The sequence below is a fragment of the Telopea speciosissima genome, chromosome 8 (assembly GCF_018873765.1).
Source record: "Telopea speciosissima isolate NSW1024214 ecotype Mountain lineage chromosome 8, Tspe_v1, whole genome shotgun sequence".
In the NCBI taxonomy this organism is placed as follows: Eukaryota; Viridiplantae; Streptophyta; class Magnoliopsida; order Proteales; family Proteaceae; genus Telopea; species Telopea speciosissima.
This window is the reverse complement of record NC_057923.1, coordinates 37,814,240-37,827,809: the sequence shown is the minus strand read 5'-3', so window position 1 is coordinate 37,827,809 and position 13,570 is coordinate 37,814,240. Positions and strand designations below refer to the sequence as shown.

Sequence of the window (13,570 nt, the reverse complement as noted above, 5' to 3'; positions counted from 1 at the left end):
TAATGCACAATATCTTCCCTGTATAGATTTGGTGAAGGAAGAACAGTCTTGCCTTCCTGGTGCAGCTAATGATGGTAGATCAATCATAATGTTTGGCCGCTGCATCATCCATTCCCCCACACATTCCAATACCCGTTTCAAAGTTGCCTCAACTCTTCTTTCTACAAACATCCCACCATTTGCAAACATTTCAATGTGAGGGAAATAGCAATGGACATGAAAATTAATTTAGAAGATAAGAGCCATGACATGATACTGTGTCCAGCCAAAAGAAAACATCATATAGTGTAATGAAAAAGGCATTACCTCACTATACTGACGAACCTTGCCGTAGGGTTTCGACTTCGTTCTGTTGGTTGTCAATTGGCATGTACTGTGACATGATAGCCATGATCTCCGAGTCCATGTATGACTGCATTTAAAAGAGAAAAAAATAAGGACCAAGAATCAAATATCTCATCAAGAGTCTTGAATGGGATATAACATTAACTCATATCCTCTTAAATCTCTTCTGACATACCTGGAGCCTGTATTTGTAGAACATGTAACCTGCTATACCAGCCCCCACAACAGCAGCTAGGACAGAAATAGAAACGAACCATCCAAACTTTGATGTGTTTTTAGCTGTCAAATAGAGGAAAAGGCATCATGAGATATTTTACATGCAGCCCAAAGATGCTAGGCCCAACAGCACTTACAGTGAGGTTAAATCACATACTCAAATTAAACACACACACACAAAAAGAAGAAAAACACAAGAACCTTCAGATTTTTCGGGACCATGAGATCTGGAATCCTAGTTCCAGTATAAATTTAGATCTGGAGTGCATAATAAACTAGCTGCTATAACATATAATCTATCCCTGCAGCTATGGTTTTCCCACTTGACTGCTTTCTCCTTACCAATACATGTGTCCTGTTCCTTTATGTAAAGAAGGTCCCCTTTGCACTTGCAGTCATATCCACCCCATGTGTTCGTACAAGTGCAACCATCACACTGACAACCAAGACCTTCCTTGCATTCGTTAATATCTACACAATGGAAAGGGGGATATAATGAATACTTGGATAAAAGATGAGAGAAATGGTATGTCAAAGAGACAGAACTATCCTGTAAGATAGATGAAAATCAGAAAAGTACCTTCACATGTATGACCATCCCCGGGGAAGCCTAATGGGCACTGGCACCCTGTTAACTCGGAATCCTATTTTAGGAAAACAAGAGATTTATGTAAGATAGGGAGAGGAAGGAATCAGATATCTTGGAGTATAATTAATCATGCATAGAACTTGACTGATGTTTAATTAACTAAAATATGCAGGGACCATTAAAAAAATAAAGAGAAAAAGATGAGGGAAAATGACACAGAACTGAACAAGCTGAAACGGTTTTTCCATTTTTACTATCCGACCAGCAACCACCATTATTGACAGCACACCTTCCAGGTCCTACCGCTGTTAAGGAGAAAAAAAAAACAAAGTTAGTTCCATTGTTTGTGTTTATATAGTAGTTAATGAGTATCACCATTCAAATAATACAGACTAAAGTGGGTAGTAATCCTGGAAAAGCCTTAATTAGACTCGTATCTTTTATCCAAGTGATGGAAATAATAGAGCAATATTGAATTTTCAAATCACAGTTAAAGTCAGGAAGTACTACTAGTGCCTACGGGAATTTGGATCCTGGGTTTTTATTCCTGAAAGAAAATACACTTCATTAAATAAGAGGCGCAAAAATAGCATTTAGAAGAGAAAGAAGAAGCTATAACAATTAAAAGGATATGACACCACCCGAAAACAATCATTTTCACCACATAATTTTGATCATCCATGGGGAGAAGCTGAGGAGGAAATTCCCAAAGCCATATGTGATCAATGCATATAAATCAAACAAAGAGGAAGTTTTATAGGAAGACCACATTATTGGGTACTTTAGGGAGTACAATGTTGGGCAACCAAGAAATGTAGAGAGAGAATGAAATAAGTTGAGATGTGGACAATGATATGGATAAGTGGCAAGTCTCAGAAAACACCAAACCATTATGATTAAGCATGTCTAACTGAAATCTGAGTTGCCCAAGAAAAAAAATGATGACAGTTGATTGAAGTAGTATGACCCTATGCAACAAAAACCTTGATAGATTTATAAAATCAGATTTTTGGTGCAGGTTGTAGGCTCTAGGAAGATGAAGAAAGGTGGAGAGACACCACCCTGGTAGTTATGGAATATCTCAACCGACATGTTAATGGAATTTGTCTAGCTATTACAGTATAGCGGGACAGAATTTGCATAGCTGACTCCAAACATATGATTCAAGAGTTCTAGCGATAATACAATGATGAGTGATGAGTGATGATGACTCAAATTTTGTGCAAACTCTTATTGTGACCATAAAGGAAACAGATTTATGTTATCCATGTAGAGGATAAATATGAAGAACATTTTAATGCTGCCATGGGAGACCAATAACAACAAAATAGAGGCTACAATTAATATGTTATGTCCATTTCATAAGAGAAACCCTTGCACAATGTATCAATATACTGGTCATTGTTTGAATTGAAAATAACAAATATATATACTGCCTAGGTTAGACTACCATAATGGGACACCAACAGAAGGAATAATAGTACCTTGACAAGATGTGTAACCATCTCCATGATATTGAACACCATTAGCCACAGGGCACTCACAAACTCTGCCCCTGAAAGTATCCTAATCAAAGAAAATTGACCCAAAATCAGAAGCTCATAACTTATACAGAGACACACTTTGGCTACAACATATAATAGAAAAGAGATACCATATCTGTTTAACAAGTGGAAGTGAACGAAATTTTTGTTAGAATTTAATCTAGAAAGGTGTTCATGCAAGTGGAATTAGGTGTGTTGGGAAGCAGAGCATATAATCACAGTATGTGAAATCTCCAGAATCAAATTAGAACCAAACACCACTAAATTTTGTTCCAATGGACACTACACAACTTTGAGAACCAAACAAACCAACATGCATGTGACAATCTAACTTGAATACCTTGCAAGCACTAATATTAGATTTCAGATCCTCCCAACAACCACCATTTCTTTCAAGACATTGATTAGTCTCGATATCTGTATAAATATAGAAAGCCAATAAAATGTCAACGCGTAGATCCAAAGATAAGCTTCAGGGATCAGTATTGACTAAAAAAAGGAATAGAATTGTTGACCTCCACTCAAACAAACTGCAGGTTCAGTAGTCTCTTTAAATCCCGCACATATTGCCTTCAGCACATCAGTTCTCTCCAGTCGTCCTGCACACCAAGCAAAATAATCCTGATATGTTGTTCAAATATAAAAAGTTTGTACCATAAGTATGAAAACTAATATTAACATATCACAATTAAATACACTAGTCTACTTGGAAAGTCAAGCAAATTGATGAAAATCTACTGAAACATAGAAAGCAGAAGCAAGAAGTAAATATCAAATATGTTAACGAATAATGCATTTGTCTGTGGCTTCTCTGAGACATGAAGCAACATGGAGATAAAAAAATTTTGGGCAAATATTGTGATTAGTTGTTACAGACCATGAATCTTAACATCACAGGTATGGGCAGAAACACTGTCTTCAGCTCAGCCTCAGCGTAACTCTCACCCTCACCCAACCAAAAGAAGACTAAATCAAAATCAACTTCATGAAACTTGATGAACTGAATTATGAAAATTTTCTAACAACTAAAAAAACATTGATAAATTCATAACCCAGTCTGGCATGATTTTGTATTTACTCATTACAATCAACTTGTTCATTTTTACAGATAAGTTCATAATCCAAAAAAAGTCTTCCATAACATTTCTGAATATGATCCTCATGCATGCATCATGAATGGGGAAGAAACAAGGAGGATAACACCATAAAATAATATAATTTAGCTCAACATGAATGATGCATAACAAACCTCGATATTGAACATTGTTAATGACTAGGGTTGGCAAGATGGTAACATCACCCCGAGATCCTCGACCAACCTAAGATTATGTAAAAAGAAGAAAGGCAATGAGACTAATTATCATTCAAATGAAAATATCAAATTTATGAGTATGGTATGTCTTAAGACACAGCGGACATGTTCAGCTGAGATATTTCTTGAAATGCAAATAATAAATTCATAAGTCTACTATGCTTTAGACAGAAAATCTAAACTCAAGTATTACTTTCTGAAATACATTTCATACAAGATGAAAGTTAATGAGAACCTCTTCCATTTTTGATAGGGGAAATAAATGAAAAGTAGAACAGTTACAGAAAAGAAAAATACCTGGAGGTCTTGCTCTGTCTTCAAAACTTCATTCTCCACATCAGCATTGGGATCACCCATGCATTTTTTAATCTTTTCAATTGGCAAATCTGATGCATAAGCTTAAAACCATTAGCATGACAGACATTAAAAAGGAAATAGTTGGAAGAAAAAATAAAACTATTTGTGCACCAATATAACTGATATCAGCACCCACCAAGTGATTTCATGACATCCTCAGCACATTCTTTGCTGTATCTCTTCTCCTTCATTGAACACCTGATATGAAAATCTGCCACAAAATCCCACCAAACCCAAGACCGATTGCTCGCATTGGCAACTCTGTGTACACAAAGCTGTCTCAAGTTTTCAAAGACCGCATCTCCCATCATACCCTGCAGCAAGATCCTACTCCGGGTCAGGTGCACAGTACCTCCCGTGGTTTATGCACTGAGATGTGCATTGTCTGGTGAGAATGAAGGCTTCTGGAGAGTACCAAGTTATGTAGTGGGGTGTGAATAGGGTATAACCACCCCTCTCAAGAATCTGAGCATGACCCTTGAAATTCTTAACAAAGTTCATCTGCTTATCACATCGGGCCCCACACTCATCATTGCTATTGGTCCAGAATTCATATTCAACTCTCTCATCAGGGTGGGGCATCGATTCTGTCCAATCTAATTTTATGACAACCTCATCACCATTCTGCAAGGCTTTCTTCAAGCTCTCGCCAAAGGACCGACTTTCCAAAGCTGATGGGATTTTGATCTTTTCTATGTAACCATCGGAATCAATGTTCTCTTCCGGAGAATCCATGGTTATCAAAGGCTCATCTATGTTGTCAACAACTAAAACAGCAGCAGCTCCGGCCTCTTGACCATGCCATACCTTCAAAGCAAAGTAGCACTCTGCAGGGTAAAAATGGAACAAATCAATAAGACTCACTTTGGGAAATTAAGAAATAGCAGACACCAACAAATTATTAGGAGATACTCAATATGGAAGGTTTCTTTCTATGCAAGAATTAGAAACTGATGCAAATTGCAGGAATTCCACCGTACCTTCTGTTGGTAAAGTGTTCTCAATAAATAGAATTTCAGTACTAGTATCTTGATGTACAAGGAACTTGCAGAAAAGGAAAGAATATACAGGGGGGAAGAAACATATAAGAAATCTAATACAAAACTACTGTATCCTATGAAAACTAACATGATCAGTTACGGAGATGTTCTATTATATATCTTAAATTAACAAATTACCACGGAAGAACATGAACTTTGCATGATTATGAATTGCAAATCCCAAAAAAATAAATTAGTGGTCAACAGACAATCAAATCAATCGCAAAATATGGAGAGAAAAGAGAGAATCCAAATGAGGAGAAAAAAATAGAAAGAAAGAACAGAAAAACAGAGGAGTTAACTCTAGGCAGGTTATCCAAAAGATAATGCTAGAAATAGACAATCCTACAAAAGTCATTGGGAAAAAAAAAAAATCTACCCATTACTTGATACTCCATGACTGATAACAAATCAAAATAGAAATTCAGAAATAAACAACAAACAATCACTGGAATAAAAAAAAAAAACGTGTGTTCAACGGCAGCCCAAACACCAACAACTTCCCGTCATGATTACTGCCCAGTTCATCACTAAAATCCAGATTACCAGAAAGTGGAATAGAAATCAACTAATTACCTCCACGATCGAGAAGAACAATATTAGGAAGGTAAGACCGAGACTTAAAACTGTTGTTGCCTTCGAAGGAACTACAGCCTTTGGTACCCATTTTAGGATAAACAACGGATCCCATCAAGCTACCGCCATAGTCAGGAACGCAGAAATTTCCAATCGATCCATCGTGGTTGGAACGGAGCTTCTCTGGTGCGAGAATACTGATACTGTTCTTCTCCACAACGAATCGAGCATAAACATGTGTAGAACTACCAAACAATATTGACTCTTGCGGGTGAAAACCTCTGATACCCGGTTTGCCCACGGATGAGCCTGCAAAAACCAGGCGATGAGTACAAGAGAGCCGGTGTGGCTCCGGCCAAGGACTCTCCAACGCTCAAGTCAGGTCTCCAATGCAACAGCATAACTGCGTAGTGAAAGCAAGATGAGGAATGGTGCTCCATAACTAGGTATTTATAGAGTGAGGATGAGATGAGGCGGTTGGGAGAGTCCTAGTATGGTAGGAGTCCTTCTTTTGGAAGGCTCTCTCGCGTAGAGCGGAGTGGAGAGCTATTTTCGGGGTCGGGCTCTTATTAAGGTAAGAGTCCATGTAAAGTGTGATTCGTATTGCGCTGGGATCCTGGCTCGATCCTTATCTTGTGATTCTCGAGATGTGCTGACATGGCCCCGTGATCCCTGGTGGGGCATTATGGTAGCTTCTGTGGAGGAGGGCTCGGCCTCGGAGGTCGGCCTCGGAGGTCGGCCTGGTAGGTCGGTCTCGGCAGTCACCTCGGCCTGGGAGGTCGGCATGAGAGGTCAGCCTGTTAGGTCGGTCTCGGTAGTCAGCTCAGCCTAGGCTGTCCTATGTATGCTCGGTCAGGAGTTTATGGCTGACTTGTGTGAGCTCGGCTCTGTCAGGTGACCTATCGGAGACCGGGTCGGCCCTGTTTCCTGCTCAGCTCAGTTCGGTTCTTGGACTGATCTCAGGTCGGCCACGTGGCAGCTTCTAATTGGTGAGGTGATTTTATGCCCTATCACGGCCTCAGTGCTCGGCCTCAGCCTCGGGCAGCCGTGGCCTCAGTGCTTGGCCTTGGCCTCGGCTTCAGTGCTCGGCCTCGGTCTCGGATTCAATCCCTTGGCTCGGTTTGGCCAGGTCGGCTCGGTCCTTGAGTTTGGCTCGGTTCCATGATAGCTCGGCTCGGTCCTCGGATTCAGTTCTAGTACGTTTACGTGGCAGCTTTTGGTTGGTTGGGGGATTCTATGACGTATCACAGGCCCCCCCACTCATTAAGGCTCGGCTCGTCCTTGATGAGTGTCATCTTTCAGTTCGCTTAACGGTTCTGTTTCGAGGCTAAGTCTGAGCTCTTTTCCTTCGGCGATTTGACGTTGTACGGTCTGTCAGTTGGGGTGTCAGTGCCACATTACTCGGCGTAATGATGATGCTCGGGATTTTGGACCGTCTTTTGATTTGGATCGTTGAATCACGCTGAACTCTTCCTTTTTTTTTTTGGTATGTACCGGGCCGAGCTGCCTCTCTATGTACTGTGCCGAGCAGTCGGCTCTTTAATTAATGAAAATTTCGTTTCTCAAAATTTGTCTAACTGTTTTAGCTCGGCAATTTTAGTCTTCTTTTCCTTGTGTATGTTGTTCCATTTGATGTTATGGCCGAGCAGCCTCCATAGCTGAGCGTAATGCCTTAGCTTAGTCTTAGACTTTGTTCAGCTCGGCCATGGGGAGAGTTTGCTCTTGTTGGTTCAGACGTCAGCCAGTCTTTGTGGGCTGGTCTTAAGACTTGATTGCTGATCTATGAGGGTCGGTCTTTGAGGTCGGCTAGGTCTATGAGGACCTGTCTTACGACTTGGTTGCCGACCTATGAGGGTCGGTCTTAGAGGTCGGCCAGGTCTATGAGGACCGGTCTTACGACTTGGTTGCCGACGAATTGGTTGTCGTCCGTCCTATGAGGGTTGGTCTTTGAGGTCGGCCAGGTCTATGAGGACCGGTCTTACAACTTGGTTGCCGACCTATGAGGGTCGGTCTTTGAGGTCGGCCAAGTCTATGAGGACCGGTCTTACGACTTGGTTGCCGTCCGTCCTATGAGGGTTGGTCTTTGAGGTCGGCCAGGTCTATGAGGACCGGTCTTACGACTTGGTTGTCGACCTATGAGGGTCGGTCTTTGAGGTCAGCCAGATCTATGAGGATCGGTCTTACGACTTGGTCCACCCGACATGTTGCAAGTGCGCTAAGCAAGTGGAGAAAAAACTTTATTTCATTGAATTAAGAATGTCGAGGCCGAAGCCGAATATATAAATGCTTGTCATGAGCTGTGCCGAGCAGAATACTTAAGAAAATTACTAAAAAAATTTCTTCAAATTTTTTGAGTTCCAAGGCCTCGGTACCGTCTTTGTTGGGTCTTCGTCACTTAAGGGAGAACGGGATGTGGTCTTCCACGAGCTTTTCGCACCTTTCGGTGAGCTCATCCCGCTAGTCTTCAGGGAGGTGCTCAATGCACATAGCCATTCCTCGAACATTTCCTTTGTTTTGCTTGACAAAGGTGGCGTAGCACTCTTGAGCTCTCTTTGATCACCTCGGATTTCTCCTATGCCGTTCTCCATGGGGAATTTCATCTTCAAGTGTATTGGCGAGATGATAGCTTGGAGGGCGATGAGCGATGGGCGACCAAGTATGGCGTTGTAGGCCACCACCGACCGTACCACCATGAACTTGACTTGGATCGTCTCTTGGTATGGAGCTTGCCTGAACGTGACCAGGAGGTCTATCAACCCTTTGATCATGGCGACGGCCCCCAAGAATCCATGGAGTGAGGTGCCTTCCGATTTGAGCGCCTCATCCCCGAAGCAGAACTGTCGATAAGCGTCCAGCGACATAAGATCCACGGATGCTCCCGTATCGATCAATACCCGTTGAACAGGTCTCCTCACTATTTCTACCTGTACCACCAAAGCATCATCGTGAGGTAAACTTATACCTTCGAGGTCGGCCTCAGAGAAGGAGATCGTCGCCTTCAGTCTTTTGCTCGGCATCTCCGCGACTCCGACGAATAACGCATTCGCCTTAGCTTTTCGGGTGGATTTATGTCCGGGCCCTTCGAGGATGGTGTCTATGGGAGCTCCTTTCTCATTGCTTGGCCCGGATCCGTCATCCTTCTTTTCGGCTAGGATCTTGTCCTCGTCGCGCTCAGTCCTCTGGCTCTCAGACCTCGGCTCGGACTTCCTTTGATCGTGGTCTTCGGGTCGTCAACTTCCACGTTCTTCTCGGCTCCCCTTGATGTACCACTTTAAGTGCCCTGCTCTGGTCAGCTCTTCGATATCTCGTTTCAGCTGGTAGCACTCCTCGGTGTCGTGGCCTTCGTCCTTGTGGAATAGGCAGTACTTGTTGGGGATTCGGGATGACTTGGCTTGCATCGGTCAAGGTCGGGGTATGTACCCATCGTCTTAAATTTGCATCAAAATTTCCTTCCACGACGTGTTTAAGGGAGTATACTCGGGACTCTGAGCTCGGTCTGAGCTCTCGACTCTGCGGTCAATCTTGGTCCGCTTTTCATCCCTTCGGTCATCGATCGCTGACCTTTTCTTCTCTCCCTCGTTTTCATTCCCCTTGCGTGCTTGGAGAACGTCTTCCATGTTCGCAAACTCGTTACACCTGTCAAAGAGCTCGGCCATACTTTTGGTCCGCTTTCGAGCCAAGTCCTTGATCAGGTCTTCATGTGTAAGTCCATTGCTCATCGCGGTGTGAGTTGTGGCCTCATTCAGGTCTCTAACATCCAGGGATTCTTTATTGAATCGGCAGACGTATGATCGGATCGACTCGTCCGACCTCTGTTTCACGCTGAGGAGGTTCACTGTCGTCTTCTTATGCTTCATGCTACTTTGGAAACGTGTGACGAAGGCTCGATAAAGTTGGACAAAGCTTGTAATAGAGTTCGACGGTAGCCATGAGAACCAAGAAGTTGCCGCTCCCTTTAGGGACGAGGGAAAAGCTCGGCAAGAAACAATCTCAGTCCCATCGTACATGGTCATCATTGCGTTGAAGTAGTTGATGTGGTCGGTTGGGTCGGTAGTCCCATCATACCGGTCAAAGGGAGGTGGTTTGAACCCTACCGGAAGCGGTGCTGTCATGATCTCAGGCTGATAGGGGTGACGCCCGACCAGTGAGTAGGCATCCGGAGTTGCTTGTTTCTTAAGCCCTTCAACTTGCTCAGTCAACTCCTTTAGCTTTTTCTCCATTTCAGACTCTTGAGCTCGGCCATTTTGTTCCTCAGCTCGGATAGGATCTTGCGCTTTTTCCTGCTGAAGTCGGTCGTTCTGGTCGGCCAGCTCATCCTGATGAGGTCGTCCAACCTGATCCTCTCGCTCGTGTTGACAAGGCCGGCCATTATGGTCTGCTCGACCAACATCACTTCTCCTCGCGCGCCTGTCATCTTTGTGGTCAGACTCATGTGGGCTCCTTTGTCCATCTTTCCGGCGAAGTGGACTTTGTCGCCCGGGGCTATGGCGAGAATCCTCTTCTTCCCTTGTAGTGCATTGCCCTTAGGGCTCTTCATGCCAGTCTTGGTGTCTCCTCGGTCCTTCACTGTCACCGAGTTGCCCAGAAAAGACCGATCTCCGTGCAGCCGACCCGACTGGCTCGATGTCCTCTGCGGCCCTCGGGCTTCGACGGTGCCCTCACTAGTCCCGCCGATTTCCCCCGCTAGCTCAGGGAGGGGGAGTTTTTCGGCCCCAGAGATGAGATGACGCAGCTCGGCTCAGCTCCACCCTCTGCCGACCACCTTGCTGTTGTTGATCTATGACACACGCGGGTGCCAGCCGGGGCACTACCGGTGGCTAACCCATCAGCCCACCCTGAGCCATCTGAGTCATGAAGGTTTGCAGCATCTCGTTAGTTTGAAGCATCTGCAATTGCAAAGTTCAGCCCATTCGGCTAGGCCTGAGTCTGGTCTACCGCCGCCGTGTCTAGTACACTTCCCCCATTGCCCCCATTCACTGGGGGCTTGGGATTGACAGCGGTACCCACATTGCGCGAAGCACCTTCCCCTCATGGGGGTCTTCCTGCCGGCCCTTGCCGCGACGTCTCCGGGGGTAGCGATTGTCTCGCCTGCCTATTAGGTTGCAGCCCATCTCCTCGAGAGGTTGAGCCATGTTGACCTGATCTCGTGTGCACCATTGTTGCTGCTCTTGAGGTTGGTAGAAACGATGATGACTTGCTGATGTTGTTCCCATAGACGACTCCAAATCTGTTGCGGGTGAAAACTTCTAATGCCCGGTTCGCCCACGGACAAGCCTGTAAAAACCAAGCGATGAGCACAAGAGAGCCTGTGTGGCTCCGGCCAAGGACTCTCCGACACTCAAGTCAGGTCTACAATGCAACAGCATAACTGCATAGTGAAAGCAAGATGAGGAATGGTGCTGCATACCTGGGTATTTATAGAGTGAGGATGAGATGAGGCGGTTGGGAGAGTCCTAGTATGGTAGGAGTCCTTCTTTTGGAAGGCTCTCTCGCGTAGAGCGGAGTGGAGAGCTATTTTCGGGGTCAGGCTCTTATTAAGGTAAGAGTCCATGTAAAGTGTGATTTCGTATTGCGTTGGGATCGTGGCTTGATCCTTATCCCGTGATTCTCGGGATGTGCTGACGTGGCCCCGTGATCCCTGGTGGGGCGTTATAGTAGCTTCTGTGGAGGAGGGCTCAGCCTCGAAGGTCGGCCTGGTAGGTCAGTCTAAGCAGTCACTTCGGCCTGGGAGGTCGGCATGAGAGGTCGTCCTATTAGGTCAGTCTCGGCAGTCAGCTCGGCCTAGGCTGTCTTGTGTATGCTAGGTCAGGAGTTTATGGCTGACTTGTGTGAGCTCGGCTCTATCAGGTGACCTATCGGAGACCAGGGCGACCCGATTTCCTGCTCAGCTCAGTTCGGTTCTTGGACTGACCTTAGGTCGGCCACGTGGCAGCTTCTAATTGGTGAGGTGATTTTATGCCCTATCACGGCCTCAGTGCTCGGCCTCGGCCTCGGGCAGCCATGGCCTCAATGCTTGGCCTTGGCCTCAGCTTCAGTGCTCGGCCTCGGATTCAGTCCCTTGGCTCGGTTCGGCCAGGTCGACTCGGTCCTTGAGTTTGGCTCTGTTCCATGATAGCTTGGCTCGGTCCTCAGATTCAGTTCCAGTACGTTTACGTGGCAGATTTTGGTTGGTTGGGGGATTCTATGACGCATCAAGAGAAGTAATAGAGCTACGAATTCTACAAAAATCGACATTGGAATCTAATTTTTGGGTTATGGTTTTGAGACTATTCTTATAAGGTGAAACCAGAGAAATGGGTGCTCAGAAGAAGTGCAGAAGCTGATGAGAAATTGGGTCTAGTGTGGCAGGATAGTTCCTAACGGTCTCCAGGTGGAGAGAAAGAAGCTAGAGAGAGAGAGAATGAATGCAAGAAGAGAGGGAGAGAGGAACAGAGGGAGGAGACTTTTCTTCTCGTCTACCACTCTCTATGCCGTAAAATAAACGACATGGGAAGGTTGACGGAGCAAGCGGAACTACCAGGGAATGAGACACAGAGGGGGAGAGAGAGAGACATTTCTTCGGTTCATTAAAATGGGCCTCTCTTTTTCAGGAATGACCGATGACTCCTTGCTTACTCCTTGCTTCTTCCTATTATCTTTTTTTTTTGGTAAATAGGAGCTTTATTGAGAAAGGGGGGGTTACAACCAGCAACTTCAACGACACATAAATCGTGAAGCCACCGAGTGGAAAATGGCCAATCTGTCGTACACCCAATCGACATAGCCTTTCGGGTTAGGACATCCGAAAATTTATTCATAGTCCTAGGAATATAAGAGAAAGAAACAGAAGAAAATTGGGAAGCTAGCCAGTGAACATCTAAAATCAAAAACTCGACCTCAGCAGTCGCATGCTTTGAGCCCAAAACATAGAGGACAGCATCCTGGTTGTCTGATTCTAACAAAACATGCTCTACTCTCATCTCCAAGGCTGCCAAGAGACCATTTCGGATAGCAAGAACCTCCCCCTCGATAATGGTTCTAAACTGGAATGGAGTAGAGCGAGCCAAAATGATCGACCCAGTGTGATCTCTCCAAATCATACCCAGACCACCATTACTGCAAGATTTTGAGAGGGCAGCATCGCAGTTCACCTTCACTTTCCCAACTGGAGGAGGAACCCAAGGCTAGCTACAAGGACTGGGAATACTCGCACTGCCAATATTGCTTAACGAAAGGGCTGGAGCTGTAGCAGCAAACTCCAAGAAAGCCTTTTCAGCGAGCAAGATAACCTCAGAGGGGGACCAAGCTTTGCCATTAAACGCCAGCTCATTGCGAGCTCTCCACAGATACCAGCAGACAAAAGAAGCTCTAGAGATAGCTGACCTGGCTCCTTTCTTATCCTCTCTGAACCAACTATCCCAGCTGTGCAACCATAAAGACAGATCTGGCTCAGAAGCAGGGGGAAAACTGAAGAGGGAAACCGAACCAAACACTTCGCGCAAAAGGACAATCAAAGAGAATGTGGTCTCCTATTTCAGATGGAGCGTTACACCTGAGGCAGCAAGGATCGAGCTGAACTTTGCGCGATATAAGGTTTGCCCCAGTAGCTAGG

The 13,570-nt window shown here is 44.8% G+C and overlaps 1 pseudogene; it reads right to left on the bottom strand.

Annotated features, from left to right (window-relative positions):
• On the bottom strand, window positions 1-12,474 carry LOC122638359 (annotated as a pseudogene).
• Window positions 12,475-13,570: the final 1,096 nt, after the last annotated feature.